This window comes from Gorilla gorilla, chromosome 6, assembly GCF_029281585.2.
Source record: "Gorilla gorilla gorilla isolate KB3781 chromosome 6, NHGRI_mGorGor1-v2.1_pri, whole genome shotgun sequence".
NCBI lineage: Eukaryota > Metazoa > Chordata > Mammalia > Primates > Hominidae > Gorilla > Gorilla gorilla.
In genome coordinates, this window is record NC_073230.2 from 123,105,966 (window position 1) to 123,126,388 (window position 20,423).

General features: G+C 35.4%; 1 protein-coding gene across 20 annotated transcripts in view; it reads left to right on the forward strand.

Moving 5' to 3' along the window:
* FOXP2 (forkhead box P2) overlaps window positions 1-20,423 on the forward strand; it is a 603,320-nt gene that overhangs the window by 74,017 nt on the left and 508,880 nt on the right. For 16 of the 20 annotated variants that reach the window (XM_055392142.2, XM_055392146.2, XM_063708042.1 and 13 more), the window contains exon 2: window positions 2,614-2,758. The exons of the other annotated variants lie outside the window; for them this stretch is intronic. The gene's annotated coding sequence lies outside the window, so the exon portion shown is untranslated. The remainder of the gene's footprint in view (window positions 1-2,613; window positions 2,759-20,423) is intronic. 20 annotated transcript variants of the gene reach the window in all.

Below are 20,423 nucleotides of genomic sequence, written 5' to 3' on the forward strand. Positions count from 1 at the left end.
GAAGAGTTCTTTATAGGTTTATCTCATGACTAGTTTTAGTTGACAACATTTGTAATTCTTTCTTTGTATATGGTGAATTCGTTGACATATATACTCTACATAATTTTGGTGACTTAAATGTTTATTTTAAAAAAAGGTGCCCACTATATACCAAGCTCTGTCCTAAGGGATGGGAAATGAAGATGATTAATACATAGTTCTAGTTGTTAATGACTACCAGCATACTTGAGAGAATCTGCAAATGAAATTTTAATGTATTATAGTAAAGTGTCATGTTGATAGTGTGGTTTGTGAAGACCTCAACTAGTATTTTAGTACATTATATACTATAATTATTAGGGTTAAGGTTAAGAAAAAGTACAGCTAGTTGTACATATAAATGGGATTTTCTCTATCATAAAAAGTGTATTTTCTCTGTGTGTGTGTGTGTGTGTGTGTGTGTGAGTAGTTCAGTTCTTTATCACAAAGGGATGCATTTCCATATTGATAATGTAATTTTAGCCACACTAAAGCTATATCCTGTGAAGAAGAGTCTGGCATACTCCTCTGACACATCTGGTAGATATGGATGGCATTAATTAGCATACGTATTGTTCTAAATGACATGTCAGTCCAGGACAACAAAAAGTATTTGTTATTGATGTCAATCATTTATCCTTTGTCAATTCAAAAAGCTTCCCTAAAGGAATGTGCATTGGTCTTCACTGACCCAAAATACTGCAAAACCACTTCTGTGTTCTGGAAACTAAAGCAGAACTACTTGTGCTTGAACTGCCATGTGGATATATTCATCTAGAAAGTGCTTGTTGATAAGTTTCAGTACTAAGACTTTCAAATTTGGCCAAGATTAGTTGAATCTTTAGAAAAGAAAACAAAACACCTACTCTAATCCTAAAATCTAGTCTTCAGTGGATATAGCTTTAATCTTCGGTAATGAAATTTATGTTTTTATTTCACCTTGAAATAATTTTGAGATATTCTAGGTAAATAATTGCAAATATCATTTACATTGGTTAAAAACAGAAGAAAATTGCACAAGTATCAATTTGTGATCAGATAGATGATGGTTTAAAGAGGTGCCCTTTTGCCCACATATATTTTACTTTTTATATTTTAGCTATTCTGATATAGATGTTTTTTGGCTTTGTTTTAACTATTTTCTCACAATAGTTTGTTTTTTTTAAATAAATACCACCAGTATATTGTGTTAAGTTTATGAGCAAAAACTAACTTTAAAGTGCTATCATGCACATTTCCCCTAAATACGTGTGTGTGTGTGTGCGTGTATATATATATATATATATATATATATATATATATATATATATAATTTTGCTTTAAATGTTCCCCCTGAATTCCAGTTTATTATTTAGTGGAAGGGAGTTTGAGTGATTTTAAGATAAGGCAAGGGGATGTGATCCAGGTAATGGCACATGTTGAAGACATTTATCTTTTTTTTTTTTTGAGACAGGGTCTCACTCTGTTGCCCAGGCTGGAGTGCAGTAGCATGATCTCTATCTTGGCTCACTACAGCCTTTGCCTCCTGGATTCATGCAATTCTTGTGCCTCAGCCTCCTGAGTAGCTGACATTACAGGCGCATTTCACCATGCCTGGCTAATTTTTGTATTTTTAGTAGAGACGGGGTTTCACCATGTTGGCCAGGATGGTCTTGAACCCCTGAGCTCAAGTGATCTGCCTGCTTTGGCCTCCCAAAGTGCTGGGATTACAGGCATGAGTCACCATGCCAGGCCGAAGATATTTATCTTAATTCTTAATTTTAATGATGCAGAAAATACCCATTATTGGAAACTTAGGTTTTGATAAAATTTAAATATAGAACGAGTTCTCTTAAACTTATGAATGTTCATCTCACCAAAGGTCAGATATTCATCTATCACATTTCTGTGTTCTTGTAAAGAAAGGTGGGATGTGTTGCATTTTTACATCTTATAAATTTGTTTGAGAATTAAGATTAAACCAGATTTAGAACATACCCATGTTAAATACGCTAAGATGTCCAATATACCTTGCTTCAGTAGCAGTTTCCCAACCTTTGTACCATTAAAAAAAATCTCATTCCAGATTTCTTGCTGTCTTACAGGCCCTGTACTGTTTCTGGTCTGTTTCATGTTCTTAAAATCATCTTTTTTTATTATTCCATTAAAATTTTTAAAAACATTTTTTCCTTTACACTTTTCTAATCATCCTGTAATTCTTCAGCCCTAAGACATTAGAAAAAATGAGTAAAAATATCTCATACCTAATCGTCTTTGCCAGTCCATTCAAACTCATGGATTTGCAAAATTATGTTAAAGTCTTTTAAAAAATACATTTGAGTAGGCTTTGTAGTCATTTAGATTTTGAATATTAATTTTCTCTTGCTATGCTGCTTAGCCATAAAAAGGAAAAAGAAGATAGATGTGGGTTTCTTTTAGTGGTGTTAATTTAAATACTAGATTTATTTATTATAATGTTTAACAAGGCAATTCTTATATTTCTGTTCACCTCATATCCAACAGAAAATAATAGGAAGCTTCAACCCCCCAGTACAGTAAGAAAGAAAAAACTGATGCATTTTGTAATAATTGATTAAAAGTATAATTTCCCTCTAGATCAAACAAATAATAGAAGTCTGTTGAAGCTTTGTCCTGACCTATCCTGGAAGTAGAAGAATACCCTGGAGAAAGGAGCATTGTAAGCACAAAGAATAAGATTCCCGAATCCTGAGAGAGAGAATTAAAGTCTAACTCTCCAAATGTAAGTCATCTGTACTGTACATATTTTTCATCTCTCAGTTTTTATTGCTATTCAGGTTTTAGTAGAAATAATGTGCTGACAATATTGTTTGGATTTTTTCCTCTACAAAATATGCAGGTGTTTTGGTTGTAACTTCTAAGTTTTGATTTGTGACAATACTTACTAACATAATATAAAATGATACGTTACAATAATAATATTTAATGTAAAATAGGTTAATATTAATTGTATTTTCTGATAGAGAGCCGTTAAGAATTTTGAGTATTCTGATGAAAAGAAGGAAATTTCCTTTGATATGGTATCTGCAGTTTTGCCATTATAATCTCTTTTTGCTCTAAACTTTGTTTTTTTTTCTTTTATATTTCTTCTATCTGAGAATAAGACTATCTTAATATGTCTGCTTGAATCTACCACCTGGTAAAAGATACATTAATTTCTTTATTCGCTCCGTGTGGTGAAACTGAATTGAACTGAATTTTTATCCATAATCTGCTCCACAAATATATCAATTTTGTCAGCTCAGAGTACTGGAAAGACTGATTCCCTATCTGTTAGGATAAACTTAAAAGATATGTATTAATGATTATATAGAAACATAGAATTTTGTTGCTGTTCAGAAGTTGATAGAAGGAGGATTGAAGCTAATACTTGTCTTAGGACAATTACTTAGGAAGAAATCTCTTGTTCTTTGTGACGACTTTTATCTGGAATGTTACCTAGGGCATCATCCTTATGATAATGTGATATAATGGTATGTGATATACTGGTTTAACTGCCAGAAATTTGACTTTTACTTAATAATTGATCATTTTATTATTCCTCAGTAAAAGATCTCAATGATACATATTGTTTGGTCTTTAAAAGTTCAAATTCTACAGTAGAAAATGAAAACTTAATAAAGTTGACTACGGCTAAGTCATACATTGCATACAGTTATCTCCAAAATTGACAAGGTTTTCAATGCAATATTCTTATTGACATAGCATCTGATGGAGTGGTCCAAGTGGCCCACAGTGAAAAATCTACATAATTTGCAGGTTCATGTTTAATCTTGTTACGTGGTGCGTTCTGATAGAGCCACCTAAACACTGGTCATTCCTGAAAATCTATAATTATAAATTAGCACAAACTGAATTTAGCAGTTAACTATGCATAGAAAAGGAAGACCTTTTCGTTTTGGACTTAGATGTTCAGTTCAAAACTTTTTTTTTGTTTGTTTGTTTCGTTTTGGACTTAGATGTTCAGTTCAAAACTTTTCTTTTCTTTTTTTTTTTGAGATGGATTTCTCACTCTGTCACCAGGCTGGAGTACAGTGGTGCGATCTCGGCTCACTGCAACCTCCCCCTCCTGGATTCAAGTGATTCTCCTGCCTCAGAATCCCTGAGTAGCTGGGACTACAGGTGCATGCCACCACACCCAGCTAACTTTTGTATTTTTAGTAGAGACGGGGTTTCACCATGTTGGCCAGGATGGTCTCGATCTCTTGACCTTGTGATCCGCCTGCCTCGGCCTCCCAAACTGCTGGGATTACAGGCATAAGCCACCGTGCCCAGCCCAAAACATTTTTTAAATCATTGAACTAGATAGAAAAACCTTGAAGAAATACTACAAACCTTACCATCCTTTTCACTAACGTGAAACAACTTTTCTTCTTATTGAAAAATGTGATGAAACTTTAAAAGCCTATTTAAATTTGGTGGGTCAGTAGTGTGCTCCCATTTATTGTTTGAGGTTGATGAAGAATTGGAAAATAATGCCGTTCACAGAAAAATCTTGGTGACCCTCTGCTCTACAGAAATAAGAATGAACAAATTATAGCACAGATTATAGTGGTTGAACTGTAGAAATAAAAAGTTGAGTGGAAAACCTCTACCCCCCAAAATTATACAGTATGTGTGTATGTATGTATATATATATATATGTTTATATATATATGTTTATATATATATGTTTATATATATATATAAAGTTCCAAACTAGACTTTAATGTTTGGAAATGCAAGAAGTGATGATAACAAAATTGGAATAATGGTTAAATTGTAGGTAGGTAATAAATTGAGGTGGAGGTTCCAGAATTTTCTGGTATGTTGGAAACATTCTGTTTGTTCACCTGTCTGATAGTTACATGGAGGTTTGTTTCATGAAAAATCTATTGATGAGAAACTGGATGCTTTTCTGCTAAGGTCAGGGACAAGGCAACGAGGTTCCTTCTCACCTCTCCTATTCCACATTATACTGGAAGTCCTAGCTAAGGCAAGAAAACAAAAAAAGGAAACAAAAGACATTGTGATTGGGAAGGAAGAAATAAAACTGTTCACTTGCAAATGCCATGATTGTCTGTATAGAAAATCCCATATAATCAATAACAACATAAACTCCTGAAACTAATGAGTGATTAGTGTTAACACAAGGTTAATATACAAAAGTCAATTGCTTTCTCAGATGCCAGCAGTGAACAATTGGGGTTTTAAATTAATAATACAGTACTGTTTATATTAACACCAAAAAGATAAATACTTAGGTATAAATCTAATAAAATATGTATAAGATCAATATTAGGAAGACAATAAAACTCTGATGAAAGAAAATCAAAGATCTGAATAAATGGAGAGATAGTCCCTTTTCTTGGATAGATGGGTTCAATATTTAGATGTCACTTCTTCCTAAGTTGATATGTATATTCAACACAATCCCAGTCAAAATCCCAGCAAGTTATTTTGTGGGTATTGACAAACTAATTCATGAGTTTATTTGGAAAGGAAGAGGCCCACATTAGCCAACATAATATTGAGGAAGAAAAAGAAAATCGGAGGACTGACAGTCTCCAACTTTAAGACTTAGTATAAAGCTAAGTAATCAAGATAATATGGTATTGTTGAAAGAACATAGATCATTGAAACAGAGTAGAAAACTCAGAAATGGACCTACACAAATATAGTCAATTCATCTTTAACAAAGGAGCAAAGACAATTCAAGGAAGAAAGGGCAGTCTTTTCAACAAATAGTGCTTAAACAGCTGGACATTTATGTGTTAAAAAAGTTAATCTAGACGACCTTATACCTTTCATAAAAGTGAACTCAAAATGGATCACAAAGCTAAATATAAAACAAAAAACTATAAAACTTCTGGAAGATAACATAGAAGAAAATCTAAGTACCCTTGGGTTTGCTGATGACTTTTTAGATACAACATCAAAAATATGATCCATGAAAAAAATTAATAAGTTGGATTTCATTAAAATGAAAAATTTCTATTTTGAGGGAAGCTACTGTTAAGAGAATGAAAAGATAAGCCACAAACTGGGAGAAAATATTTGTAAAATAGGTATCTGATAAAAGATTTGTATCTAAAATATACTACAAAGAACTCTTAAAAATAATAAGAAAACATATGGCCAGGAGTGGTGGCTCATGCCTGTAATCCCAACACTTTGGGAGTTCCGACGTGGGCAGATCACGAGGTCAGGAGATCAAGACCATCCTGGCTAACATTGTGAATCCTTGTCGCTACTAAAAATACAAAAAAATTAGCCAGGCATGGTGGCATGTGCCTGTAGTCCCAGCTCCTCGGGAGGCTGAGGCAGGAGAATTGCTTGAACCTGGGAGGCAGAGGTTGCAATGAACCAAGATTGCGCCACTGCACTCCCGCCTGGGTGACAGAATGAGACTGTGTCTCAAAAATAAATAAATAAATAAAATAAGAAAACATGTAACTTAATTAAAAAATGGACAAGAGCTCTAAACATATACCTAACTAAAGAAGATTTACATATGGCAAGTAAGCATATGAAAAGATGCTCAATATTGTATGTCATTAGATAATTGCAAATTAAAACATTGAGGTACCACTACAGACTTATTAGAATGGCAAAAATGCAAAACACTGATAACACCAAATGATGGTGAGGATGTGGAGCAATGGGAATTCTCACTCATTGCTGGTGGAATGCAAAGTCATATAGCCACTTTGAAAGACAGTTTGGTAGTTTCTTACAAAGCTAAACATAGTCTTACTATGTGATCCAGCAGTGACACTCCAAAGTATGAAATGAGTTGAACTCCAAATTAGCTGAAAACGAAGTCCACACAAAAACTTGCACTAGAACATTCATAACAAGCAACTTTAACTAGGGTAACTTGGTTAAACATCCCAGATATCTTTCAGTAGGTTAATGGATAAACAAACTGTGATACATCCAGACAAGGGAATATTATTCAATAATAAAAAGAAATGAGCTACCAAACCACAAAGAGACATGGAAGAACCTTAAATATGTACTGCTAAGTGATTGAAGCTATATGAAGTGGCTGCATACTGTATGATTCCAACCACAGGCATATGCTGTTTTGTGGTGGTTCACTTTGTTATGCTTTGCAGATACTATGTTTTTTTACAAATTGAAGGTTTGTGGCAACCCTGAGTTGAGCAAGTCTATTGGTGCCACTGATATGGTTTGGCTCTGTGTCACCATCCAAATCTCATTTCATAGCTCCCATGATTTTCATGTGTTATGGGAGGGACCCAGTGAGAGATAATTGAATCATGGGGGCAGGTCTTTCCCGTGCTGTTCTCGTGATGGTGAATACGTCTCAGCAGATTTGATGGTTTTAAAAATGAGAGTTGGGGCTGGGCATGGTGGCTCAGGCCTGTAATCCTAGCACTTTGGGAGGCTCAGGCAGGCGGATTAGGAGGTCAGGAGATCGAGACCATCCTTGCTAACATGGTGAAACCCTGTCTCTACTAAAAATACAAAAAATTAGCTGGGCGTGGTGGCGGGTGCCTGTAGTCCCAGCTACTCGGGAGGCTGAGGCAGGAGAATTGCGTGAACCTGGGAGGCAGAGCTTGCAGTGAGCCGAGATTGCACCACTGCATTCCAGCTTGGGTGACAGACCAAGACTCCATCTCAAAAAAAAAAAAAAAAAACCCACGAGAGTTTGCCTGCACAAGCTCTCTCTTTGCATGCTGCCATCCATGTAAGACATGACTTGCTCCTCCTCACCTTCCACTGTGATTGTGAGGCCTCCCCAGCCATGTGGAACTGTGAGTTTATAAAACTGTTTTCCTGTATAAATTACCCAGTCTTGGGTATGTCTTTATGAGCAGTGTGAAAATGGACTAATACAGTAAATTGGTATCAGTAAATGGGGCTCTGCTGAAAAGTTACACAAAAATGTGGAAGTTATTTTGGAACTGGGTAACAGGCAGAGGTTGGAACAGTTTGGAGGGCTCAGAAGAAGACAGGAAAATGTGGGAAAGTTTTGAACTTCCTAAAGACTTGTTGAATGGCTTTGCCCAAAATTCTGATAGCAATATGGACGATAAAGTCTAGGCTGAGGTGGGCTCAGATGGAAATGAGGAACTTGTTGGGAAATGGAGCAAAGGTGACTTTTGTTATGTTTTAGCAGAGACGGGTGGCATTTTGTCCCTGCCCTAGCGATTTTTGGAACTTTGAACTTGAGAGAGATGATTTAAGATATCTAGCAGAAGAAATTTCTAAGCAGCAAAGCATTCAAGAGGTAACTTGGGTGCTGTTAAAGGCATTCAATTTCATGAGGGAAGCAGAGCATAAAAGTTTGGAAAATTTGCAGCCTGACAATGCGATAGAAAAGAAAATCCCATTTTCTGAGGAGAAATTCAAGCCTACTGCAGAAATTTGCATACATAATGAGGAGCTGAATGTGAATCCTCAAGACAATGGGGAAAACGTCTCTGTGGCATGTCAGAGGTCTTCATGGCATCCCCTCCCCCTAGGCCAGGAAGCCTAGGAGGAGAAAGTAGTTTTATGGGCTGTCCTCAGGGTCCCCATGCTGGATGTAGCCTAGGGACTTGATGCCCTGCATCCCAGCCACTCCAGCCATAGCTGAAAGGGACAAATGTAGAGCTAGGGCTGTGGCTTCCGAGGGTTCAAGCCTCAAGCTTTGGCAGCTTCCATGCGGTGTTGAGCCTGCAGGTACACAGGAGTCAAGAATTGGGGTTTGGGAACCTCCGCCTAGATGTCAGAGGACGTGTGGAAATACCTGCAAAGGCAGAGTTTGCTGCAGGGGCAGGTCCTAATGGAGAATCTCTGCTAGGGCAGTGCAGAAGGGAAATGTGGGGTTAGAGCCCCCACACAGAGTGCACCCTACTGGTGCACTGCCTAGTGGAGCTGTGAGAAGAGGGCCACCGTCCTCCAGCCCCCAGAACAGTAGATCCACGGACAGCTTGCACCATGTGCCTGGAAAAGCCACAGTCACTCAATGCCAGCTGGTGAAAGCAGCCGGGAGGGAGGCTGTACCCTGCAAAGCCACAGGGGCAGAGCTGCCCAAGACCATGGGAACCCACCTCTTGCATCAGCATGACCTGGATGTGAGACCTGGAGTTAAAGGAGATCATTTTGGAGCTTTAAGATTTGACTGCCCTGCTGGGTTTCAGAATTGCATGGGCCCTGTATCCACTTGGTTTTGGTCAATTTCTTCCATTTGGAATGGCTGTGTTTTCCCAATGCCTGTATCTTCATTGTATCTAGGAAGTAACTAGCTTGCTTTTGATTTTGCAGGTTCATGGGGGGAAGGGACTTGGCTTGTCTCAGATGAAACACTGGACTGTGGACTTTTGAGTTAATGCTGAAATAAGACTTTGGAGGACTGTTGGGAAGGCATGATTGGTTTTAAAATGTGAGGACATGAGATTTGGGAGGGGTCAGGGCTGGAATGATATGGTTTGGCTGTGTGTCCCAAATCTTACCTTGTAGCTCCCATAATTCCCACGTGTTGTGGGAGGGACCCGGTGGGAGATAATTGAATCATGGGACAGGTCTTTCCTATGTTGTTCTCATGATAGTGAATAAGCCTCAGGAGATCTGATGGTTTTAAGAATGAGAATTTCCATGCACAAGCTCTCTCTTTGCCTGCTGCCATCCATGTAAGATGCGACTTGCTTCCTTGCCTTCTGCCATGATTTTGAGGTCTCCCCAGCCACGTGGAACTGTAAGTCCATTTAACTTCTTTCTTTTGTAAATTGCCCTGTCTCCGGTATGTCTTTATCAGCAGCATGAAAACGGACTAATATAGCTGCTTTTCCAACAGAATGTGATCACTTTGTGTCTGTATCACATTTTGGTAATTCTTGCAATATATGAAACTTTTCATGTTATTGTATCTATTATGGTGAGCTGTGATCGGTAATCATTGATGTTACTATTATAATAGTTTGGGGCCCAGAAACTGGATCCATGTAAAACAGCAAACTTAATTGGTAAATGTTATGTGTGTTCTGATTGCTCCACCAACTGGTCCTTCCCCTGTCTCTCTCCTTCTCTTCAGGCTTCCTTCCCTCTTCCCTAAAAAACAACGATGTTGAAATTAGGCCAAGTAATAAACCTGCAGTGGCCTCTAAGTGTTCAAGTGAAAGGAAGGGTCACATATCACTCACTTTAAATCAAAAGTTAGAAATGATTCAGTTTTGTGAGGAAGGCATGTGGAAAGCCAACATAGGCCGAAAGTTAGGCCTCTTATGACAAACAGCCCAAAGTTCTGAATGCAAAGGAAAAGTTCTTGAAGGAAATTAAAAGTGCTACTTTAGTGAACATATGAGTGATAAGAAAATGAAACAGGCTTATTGTTGATATGAAGAAAGTTTTAGTGGTCTGGAGAAAAGATCAAGCCAGCCACAACATTCCCCTAAGCCAAAGCCTGATAAAGAACATGGCCCTAACTCTCTTCAATTTGGTAAAGGCTGAGAGAGGTGAGGAAGATGCAAGAAAAATGTTTGAAGCTAAGAGAGGTTGGTTCATGAGGTTAAAGGAAATAAGCCAACTTCATAAAGTTTGAGGTGAAACAGCACATGCTGATATAGAAGCTGCAGCAAGTTATCCAGAAGATCTAGCTAAAATCATTGATAAAGTTGGCTACATTAAACAACAGATTTTCAGTGTGGATAGAACAACCTTTTATTGTAAGAAGATGCCATCTAGGAATTTTCTAGCTAGAGAAGTGAGGTCAATGCCTGGCTTCAAAGCTTCAAAGGACAGGCTGACTCTTTTGTTAGAGGCTAATGCAGTTAATGACTTTAAGTTGAAGCCAGTGCTCATTTACCATTTTGAAAATCCTAGGGCCTTAATAATTAAATGCTAAATCTACTCTGTCTTTGCTCTAGAAATGAAGCAACAAAGCCTGGATGACAGCACATATGTTTCAGCATGGTTCACTGAATATTTTAAGCCCATTGTTGAGGCCTCCTGCTCAGGAAAAAAGTTTCTTTCAAAATATTACTGCTCATTAATAATGTACCTGGGCCAGGTATGGTGGCTTACACCTGTATCCCAGCATTTTGAGAGGCCAAGACAGGAGGAACACTTGAGGCCAGGAGTTCAAAACCAGCCTGGGCAACATAACGAAACCTCATCTCTGCAAAAAATTAAAAGATTAGCTGGGCATGGTGTCATGTGCCTGTAGTCCCAGCTACTTGGGAGGCTGAGGCAGGAGGATCACTTGAGCCTGGGAGGTGGAGGCTGCAGTTGAGCTATTATTGTACTACTACACCAGCCTTGGTGACAGAGTGAGACTGTCTCTAAAAATAAGAATAAAAAATGATGCATTTGGTCACCCAAGAGCTCCAATGGAGATGTTCAAGGAGATGAATGTTGTTTTTATGCCTGTTAACACATCCATTCCATAGCGCACAGATCAAGGGGTAATTTCCACTTTGAAGTCTTGTTACTTAAGAGATATATTTCATAAGGCTGTACCTGCTATAGGTAGTAGATTCCTCTGTTGGAACTGGGCAAAGTCAATTGAAAACCTTCTAGAAAGGATTCAGATTTCTGATGGCATTAAAAACATTCATAGTTCATGAAATGTGGTCAAAATATCAACATTAACAGGAGTTGGAAGAAATTCATTCCAACACTTTTGGATGACTTTGGGGGGTTCAAGACATAAGTGGAGGAAATAACTTCAGATGTGGTAGAAATAGAAAGAGAACTAGAATTAGAATTGGAGCCTGAAGATGTGATGGAATTGCTGCAATCTCATGATAAAACTTTAATAAGTGAGGAATTGCTTCCTAAGGATAAGCCCTTAGCAATTTTGGGCAATAAAGCATTTTTTAAGTTAAGGCGTGTACATTTTTTAAAGACATAATGCTATTGCATACTTAATCTACTACAGTATAATGTACCTATAACTTTTATATGCACTGAAAATACCAAAGAATTTATGTGACTTGCTTTATTGTGATACTTTATTACGGTAGTCTGATAACTGAACCTGCGATACCTCCAAGGTATGCCTGTATATGACATTCTGGAAAAGGCAAAAGTAAAACTTATCAGTGGTTGCAGGAGTTATGGGGGAGGGAGAAATAAATAGGCAGAACACAGAAGATTTTTATGGTAGTGCAGCCATTCTCTATGATATTTTAATGTTGGGCACATGGCATTATGTGTTTGTCAAAATCCATAGGCCTGTACAAAACAAAGAGTGAATCCTGGTATAAGTTCTGGACTTTAGTTAATGGTAATGTATCAGTTAGGGGTTCATCAGTTGTGGCACATGTACCGCACTAATGTAACAGAGGAAACTGGGTTTCTGTTGGGGTTGTGGGAGAAGATATACATGGGAACTCTCTGTACTTCCTTCTCAATTTTCCTGTAAATCTATAGGAGTACTTTAAAGTCTATTAATTAAAAAAAGAAAAGAAAACATTGAGTTGTCATCTTTATTTCAGATACTTCTTTGCATGTGTAATGTAATTCAAAGTAAAAAAGAATTAAAAAGGCAATCTCAATGATTCTAAGTAGAATTCTGAGAAAAAGTGAGATAATTTCAAATTTGATCTGTCAACATTGAATATTCAAAGGTAAAAACATAGAATTTAAAAAACAATATTTTGTGATGTTACAAAGCAGTGTATTTTATTTCAGGAAAGTGCTAATGTCCATAGATGAGGACCTGTCTATTTCCATATATTTAATAACTTTTAATCACTGTTTATTTATCTAGCATAAACTTGTCTTTAATATAGATGTTTCAGTTTCAAATGAAAATACAGATATATATTACATTAAATATAAGAATATCCATGCTATAGTAATGAGCCACTCATCTTTATTGAATTGTTCATGGTTTCTTTCCTTAAATTTTAATATAATTTATGCAGTTGTCTATCATTCTGAGAAATACTTAATATTTAATCTAAGTGGGACTTTATTTTGTTAATTTTATGTTAGTATGTTGTTAAGAAAATGAAAAAGACTATCTTCGTATTCTTTCTTTGACGTGAAATTTTAAAATACACTTTCAGTTTTAAAAAGTACCAGATATGGGGTGTTTTCTTGTCTCTTTTTTCTTTTTCTTTTTTTTTCTTCTTCTTCCTTCCCTTTCTCTTTTTCTTCTTTACTTTCTTCTTTCTTTTTCCGTATTTTCAGGTGGTTAATTTTCCCAGGAGTGAACGTCATCTTATTTAGTTGGTTGACATTAAGAAAAACCAGGAATTTATTATTCATAAAAATGAAATATAAAAAATCTCCCTTTTCTTCAGGCTCTGGATATAGCTAGGCTCAACACAAATGTCTAGGGAAAATGCATCTGTTGCTATTGCATTTATTTTTTTTTTTTGTTTCTCTGAAAACTTGGCATTTGTAAGATATCTATGATTTTGATTTGTCTTGGCCAAAGCCCAGATTACCAAGGAATTACATTTTGAACATATTCAACTAAGAATTATCTTTGTAGCAACTTTTCCTTTGCCATATTGAAATTTTGGGAATAAAATCAGATTTTGTTTTAAAAACCAGCTATGTTTCTTTCTAGTGCCAGAATGATTTTTTCTGTGTTAAAGTGGAATAAAGCAATGCTTATAGTCTATCTAAAACTTATTTTAAGCATACTGTGGAGAAAAGAGCCCCATTTTTGCATTTGCAGACCTGGGTTCAAATGTTTGCTCTGCCAGTTAGAATTTATATTGATTTTTGGTAAGTTTTGCATGTGAAAAAAACAATACTAATAATAATTTCTTTATTTGGTTATATAAAATTTAAATGATCAAATATTTAAAATACCTGACACATAGCTGGCACTTACTTGATGGTAGTAGTCTCTCTTTTGCCCTTTATTCTTTCTATACGTAGGGATAAGTGTGCAAATAAATGTGTGTGTATGCTTATGTGTATATATGTGTTTGTACACCCACACATACTTATGTATGTACTTATGTGTCTGTTGTCTTCTCTCTCTCTCCAACCTGTATAGTGTAATATTTTATGTAGCCACTTATTCTATTAAATTCAGAGGGAAAGAATTCTTATAGGAATGATATAGTTGTTGAATTCAGGAAATAGGGATTTTATTCACCACGTAAAGTTATTTTAAAAGTTATTATGTTTTTGTGTCCTAGTATTTCTGTAACTTTATGTTAACCTGAATTTTTAAAACTGGAATATTTATAAATCCTTAAAAGGGGATCTGATAGATATTTATGTTTCTTCTACAAATTCCCAGCAGGCATTGGAGAAATAGCTTTTTTCTTCTTCTTCAACATGTAATTCACAGAATAATATACTGCTCCATCTTGATTAGTGTTCAGAAAAATGTGCATTGGTCAACTTGAGATGTATGGGAATATAAGAAACAAGATAATTTATTTATTAAATGTCCAAAAAGAGAAGTGTCAGTTTTGACAAGATGGAAAAATGCAAGATGGGAGTTGAATCTTTCTTAAAAATTGATGTTCGTTTGATTCAGGTTTTACTAAATAGCAAAGCACCAGTTTCCTGAGAAGGTTTGTACAGCTGAATGTATTCATAACTGATTTGGATCTTTATCTTTGTAGAATAGTAATTCAACAAAATGAAGCATAATACTACATGTTCTCTTATAATGATGTAGGCTTTCTAGCAAAAGCAGCTGTTACTATCCTAAGAAAGTAGCCTGTATATCTTGCCTAAATATCTTATCTGAATTTGAATCTTGTGACTGCTGAATAACTACCTCAAATCTTAACTAATTGGCTGCTCTCAGACACTAAAGAGAGGGTTGTAACAAAGAAGCAGAATGCTTAAATGAGGGATAAAATCCATCAAGCTAAGTATTTATTACAAAAGCCTGAACTCTTGATTTTAAGTGATTTTTTTTTCAAACGCAAACTAGTTAAAACCTGTGTTTTCTCTATATTTCTTCTGGTTATAAAGACAAGATGGTAAAGACAAAACTTGCTAAACACAAAATGGGTGGTAGCCTCCAAATCTACTTACTCGTTAAGTCCACTTATGTGTTAAGGATGCTGTGTTATCTGGGACCAGGGACTAAGTATTTCTAGAATGAGTAATTCTTTTTTAGTGGATGCATCTATGATCTGGTTTTGTGGAGTTGACAACTTGACTCATACCATGATTATTACTCATTTTTATTATAGCCATGGGTAACAATGTTGAGTAGCAAAACGGTTCTGGGTCAGACACTATAGAATAGTTTGAAAGTATATATTCTTCACATACATGACCTAATGACCATTTCCATTTAACTCTCTTAAATGTTTAGTGATTTTATTATTGTATAACCTAAAAGCTCTCAAATTTTTGTTTTGTAAATAAGAAAGTAACATTTTTCTACATATGGTGTATATTTTAGGTTTGTCCTAAATGCATTAAGTGTATTGAGACCTAACATCTTTACCTAAAATAAATACACGTCAACCATCTCAGATAATGGTAGCTATAAAAAAAGCATTTGCTGATGTGCTGATCTGGACAAATTGGTTAAGAATGTATTTCATTGAAAATTATGTTAACGATTCTCTTCCCTCTAGAATACAAAGTGGTAGCTTTCTATAAGATTTGTATTTTGAGATATTCTAAACATACAGAAAATGAAATAATAGGTACTCATATTCAAACTTGACATGTTAATATTTTGTTTTATTTCTTCAGATCTCACTCTTTTTAAGAACTATAGTGCCACAAAATAGTAAATGTTGTGTCTTCTGATCTTGTACCTTTTTCTCCCCCTAGATTTATTTTACTGTATTGAATTAGTGTTTATCTGTATTCTCACATTTTTGTTTTTGGGGATTTTAAAATTTATATTAGCAGCATCATATCAAATCTACCTCTGAAAATTTTTTCTTTCAAAGTTATGTTTAGGGGATTTATACACATTGATCCACACAGGTTTCATTTCTCTTTTCTTGCCTTTTCTTTTCTTTTCTTTTCTTTCTTTCTTTCTCTCTCTCTTTCTTTTCCTTTCTTTCTTTCTTTCTTTCTTTCTTTCTTTCTTTCTTTCTTTCTTTCTCTCTCTCTCTCTCTTTCTTTCTCTCTCTCTCTCTCTCTCTCTCTTTCTTGACAGGGTCTCAGTCTGTCACACAGGCTGGAGTGCAGCGGTGCAGTCTCAGCTCACTGCAGCCTCAACCTCCCAGGTTCAGGCAATCCTCTCGCCTCAGCTCCCCTGAGTAGCTGGGACTACAGGCGCGCACCACCATGCCCGGCTAATTTTTGTATATTTTTGTATATTTTGTATATTTTTGTAGAGTCGGGATTTCACCATATTGCCCAGGCTAGTCTCGAACTCCTGGTCTCAAGTGATTTGCCCTCCTTGGCCTCCCAGAGTGTTGGTTGTTGGGATTACAGGCATGAGCCTGTACCGGCCCATGTCTGATTTCTTAGGGTTTTTTTTGTAAGCTTTTACTGAATTTTAACTTACATATGGAAAGCTGCACAAATCATAAATGCACATCTTGAAGAATTTCACAGAATGAACACACTTGTGTAACCGGTGCCTAGCTCCAGTAACACATTTGTTTGTACTCTAAAAGTCCCACCATGCTTTATCTGCCTTTTAGTTACTATCTTCCAATCCTTACCCCAGGGTAACCATATTCTTACCCTTAACAACATGGATTAGTATTGTCTAATTTTGAACTTTATACAAATGGTATCATTTGATATAGTCTTCTGTGTCTGGGCTTTTTTCCTCAATATTAGCTGTATGGACTTCCTCCCTGTTATTGTGTATAGTTAAGTGTCTCTCCTGAGTGCTATCCATAATCACACGAATATGCCACCATTTACTTACATTCATTCTATTTGGGGGCATTTTGGTTGTTTGTTTTCCTGTGTTTGGCTATTAGGAATAATACTGCTCTGAAGATTATTGTACACATCTTTTACATGTTACATTTACCTGTGTACCTAGGAGTAGAATTTTTGTATTATCAGGTATCTATAGCATAGTGTCAACTTAGTGTCTGTATCATAGGTTATCTGTCCAATGCTTTTATCATTAGTAGACATTACCAACCAGTCTTCTAGAGCAGTTGTTCCAGTTTACCCTTCTACCATCAATGTGTGAAAGTTTAAGTTGTTCCACATTTTGTCAACACTTAGGTTGTCTTTTTTATTTTTGTCTTCTGGGTGGGTAATAATTCATTTGTTTTTAACTGCTCTATAACATTCTATAGTTTGAATAAAGCATGCTTATTTATAAATCCCTTCCTTAGTAGATGGACAATTTGATTGCTTTCCATTTTTTACAATCAAATAATACTTGAATGGATATATCTATTTATATATGGTTTTGTGCATCTATTTGAGAGTTTCTTTAAGATTATAACTTGAAGTGGGATGTATGAGTTGTAGACAATAACATATTTTTGTTTTGTTTTTATTTTTTATTGGCAAGTACAGATTGTATATATTTATGGTGTATGACATATTTTCATATATGTATATTTTGTGGACTGGCTGAATGAAGTTATTTAACCTATGCATTACCACACATACATATTTTATCATGGTGAGAACACTTAAAACCTGTTCTCTTAGCAATTTTCATGTATACAATATATTGTTATTTATAGTCAGACATAATGTACAATAGATCTCTAGAACTTACTCCTTCTGTCTAACTGAAATTATATGTCTTTTAACCAACATCTCCCCAATTGCTCTTTCCCCCTAGCATCTTTATTTATATAATATATTGCTAAATTTTTCTCTAGTGGGGCTATACCATTAAGTGGTATTTTGGTTTTGTTATGAATCATACATATGAAGTGTAAAGTGTAGTGATGCCTCTCTAAAAACAGTATTATGCAAAGCTTAATAACAATTTGTAGGAAATGTAGTAGGGAGAGATGAAACATTCTTTGCAGCTCCTGGCATAAAATTAAAGCTTCCATTATTATTTTCTCTGTTGCATTATTCATTATGATGTTGCCATGAAATGCACACTCTGGAATCCATTACAATTCATGTAAATTCTCCCAAGATCTTTAGGTAGGATCTTTAAATTTTTGAACATTTCTTCTTTATGATAGTTACTTTTTTCCTATATTACATAGTGATTGCATATATTTTGATCTTGACATTTTACCATCCAGTGACATTACATACCAAGGTACTTTGGAAAGTTTATATAATTAAATTAATGGATATACACATTTTGTGACATTCAAAGGATTTGATTCTAAGCAAAATGGTGACATGAGATACAACTTGTTCTAGTTGCTCCCATTGAATTTTATGAAAATTTCATGTGCTTGTATTTTATAATTTTAACTTGATAATGCCAAGATATTTTCATTGTATTAGCTGTAAGAACAGACGGAGTTAATGTTGGTAGAATGACCAAAGCAAAACCTTTAATCTAGGTTCTCAAATTTGACACTATTAGTAAGGTAGGTCAGCATTTGTCTCAAAGAAAGAAATCTAATTAGTTTACTTGTTACTATTTCTTTTTTTATAATTTTCATTTTCTCTCAATGCCATTTTTCCACCACCCAGGATCTTTAATTAGTCTTGATGATCTAGTCAACCCCCAGTTTCTCTGTTCAGATGAGAATGCATATTCCTACACAGAATATCTTTCAGTCACTGTCCCTCCCTCTTTTTCTTTATGAACGTCAGTCAACACAATCTCCTCTCCATAAACAAATATATTTTGAATGAACAAAACACAGTTAAATATCAACTCAAAATTCTATGTAGATTTTTCAGAGTAAAATTGTGTTGGTAAATTTTAACTGAGTACCCAATTATTGCCAGCATCTTAACTTTTCCAAACCTTTTATATTTAACTATTTATAAGAAGGCTTGTACAAATGACAATTTTGGTTTAGTTGGTCAGTTGTAAAATCATGTTGCTATTGCATTTCTGTCTTTTATTAATATTTTTCCTATGATTAAAGTGACCTGAGATTGACTTTGTTGGCTTTTATTATTTTTAAATCTAGCAATATTTGAATTTAAATCTATATAGATCATGAATTGAGGCAATTTAAGAAATATAATTTCTCAACAGTTTCATTATTGAGGTGAATACTAATGTGTGTATTGTTTATATGCAGATCCTTACCTGAAACATTTTTGTTTTCTAGTAGATTTTAAGAATCAGTGTCATAAGGTACCATACTATTTCCCACTCTTGTCATTTCCACTCAGTATTTTGTTTACTCCTACATGCCTTGTTCAAGCCTGTGTTTTCAATGCATAGAGTAGTGCTGGCATGCGGTCTGCCCTTAATAAAAATATTCGGTGAATGAATTGATTTCAGTATTGTTTTTCAGAAAAGAAAGTTGTCTATTTACCACAAGGTTAATGTTAGTCTTTTGCCTTTAAATGCAATCTTTTGGAAGACTATGTTGAAAGGAATATGAAGACTTTAAAATGGTTGAACAATTCACATCTTTTAAGGCTATACTTGAAGGAAATAATAATCTTTTAAAAGTCAAAAATAGTTCCATTGTGTTAAACATAAAGAGCAAACCAAAAAACTGTGGCCAGATGATTATAGTGAGTTCTTATTTATCTTTACAAAATCCATGTAGAATATAACTATTACTAGAAGTCCTTTCTGAGGGTAACAAGGAGACTATCATCAGATTTGAGAATTTTTTTTCTGGACTGTAACTCCTGTGTATTTTCTTCTGTACATTCTTGACTCTTGGACCAGTCTCCTTTTCTACAAGGTGGGGGATTGAATGATTGAATAAAGTACTGGCTGATTACCTGAAAAACTTTATTTGAGGATCCATGCTAGAGCATGTAGTACATAACAGGTATGTTGGTCTACCTTAATGGATGTCACCTCTTCTGTACTGTCACTGCGTTAGTATTTTGGGAAGGAGTGGATATAATTGCATGTGTTTAGACTGCTATGCTTAACCAGAAGTTCTGAAATGATGTTACTGTTGCTACATCTAAAGGACAGTTTTTAATCGCTTGTCTTCTCTGAAGTATTTAACACTGGTGACTGCTTCCTCTTTCTATCATTCCATGTTCTCATGGCATGTTCTCTCACTTATTCTTCCTAAGACTTTCTTGTGAGCCCTTTTTCTGCCCATCTCATACATTTATTTTCCTGTGTTCTGTCCTTATCTTCTCACTCTGTACATTATTCTAGATGAGCTCACTTACTCCCAAAGCCTTAACTACCATCTTTGGTGTTGGAATTCCTACTTTTGTGTCTCTAGCTCATATTTCTTCTCTGAATTTGAGATCTGAATTTACAGTTGCCTCCTTGATATCCCTGCTTAAATGTCCCATAAGAATTCATCTAAATACATGTATAATTAAGTATATTGTCAGCTCCTGCCCCACATATCAAACTATGCTTCTCTTATGATATGTTCTGTCTTAGTGAATAACAGGCATGATTATACACTCAGTTGCCTGTGTCAGAAATATTGGGTCAT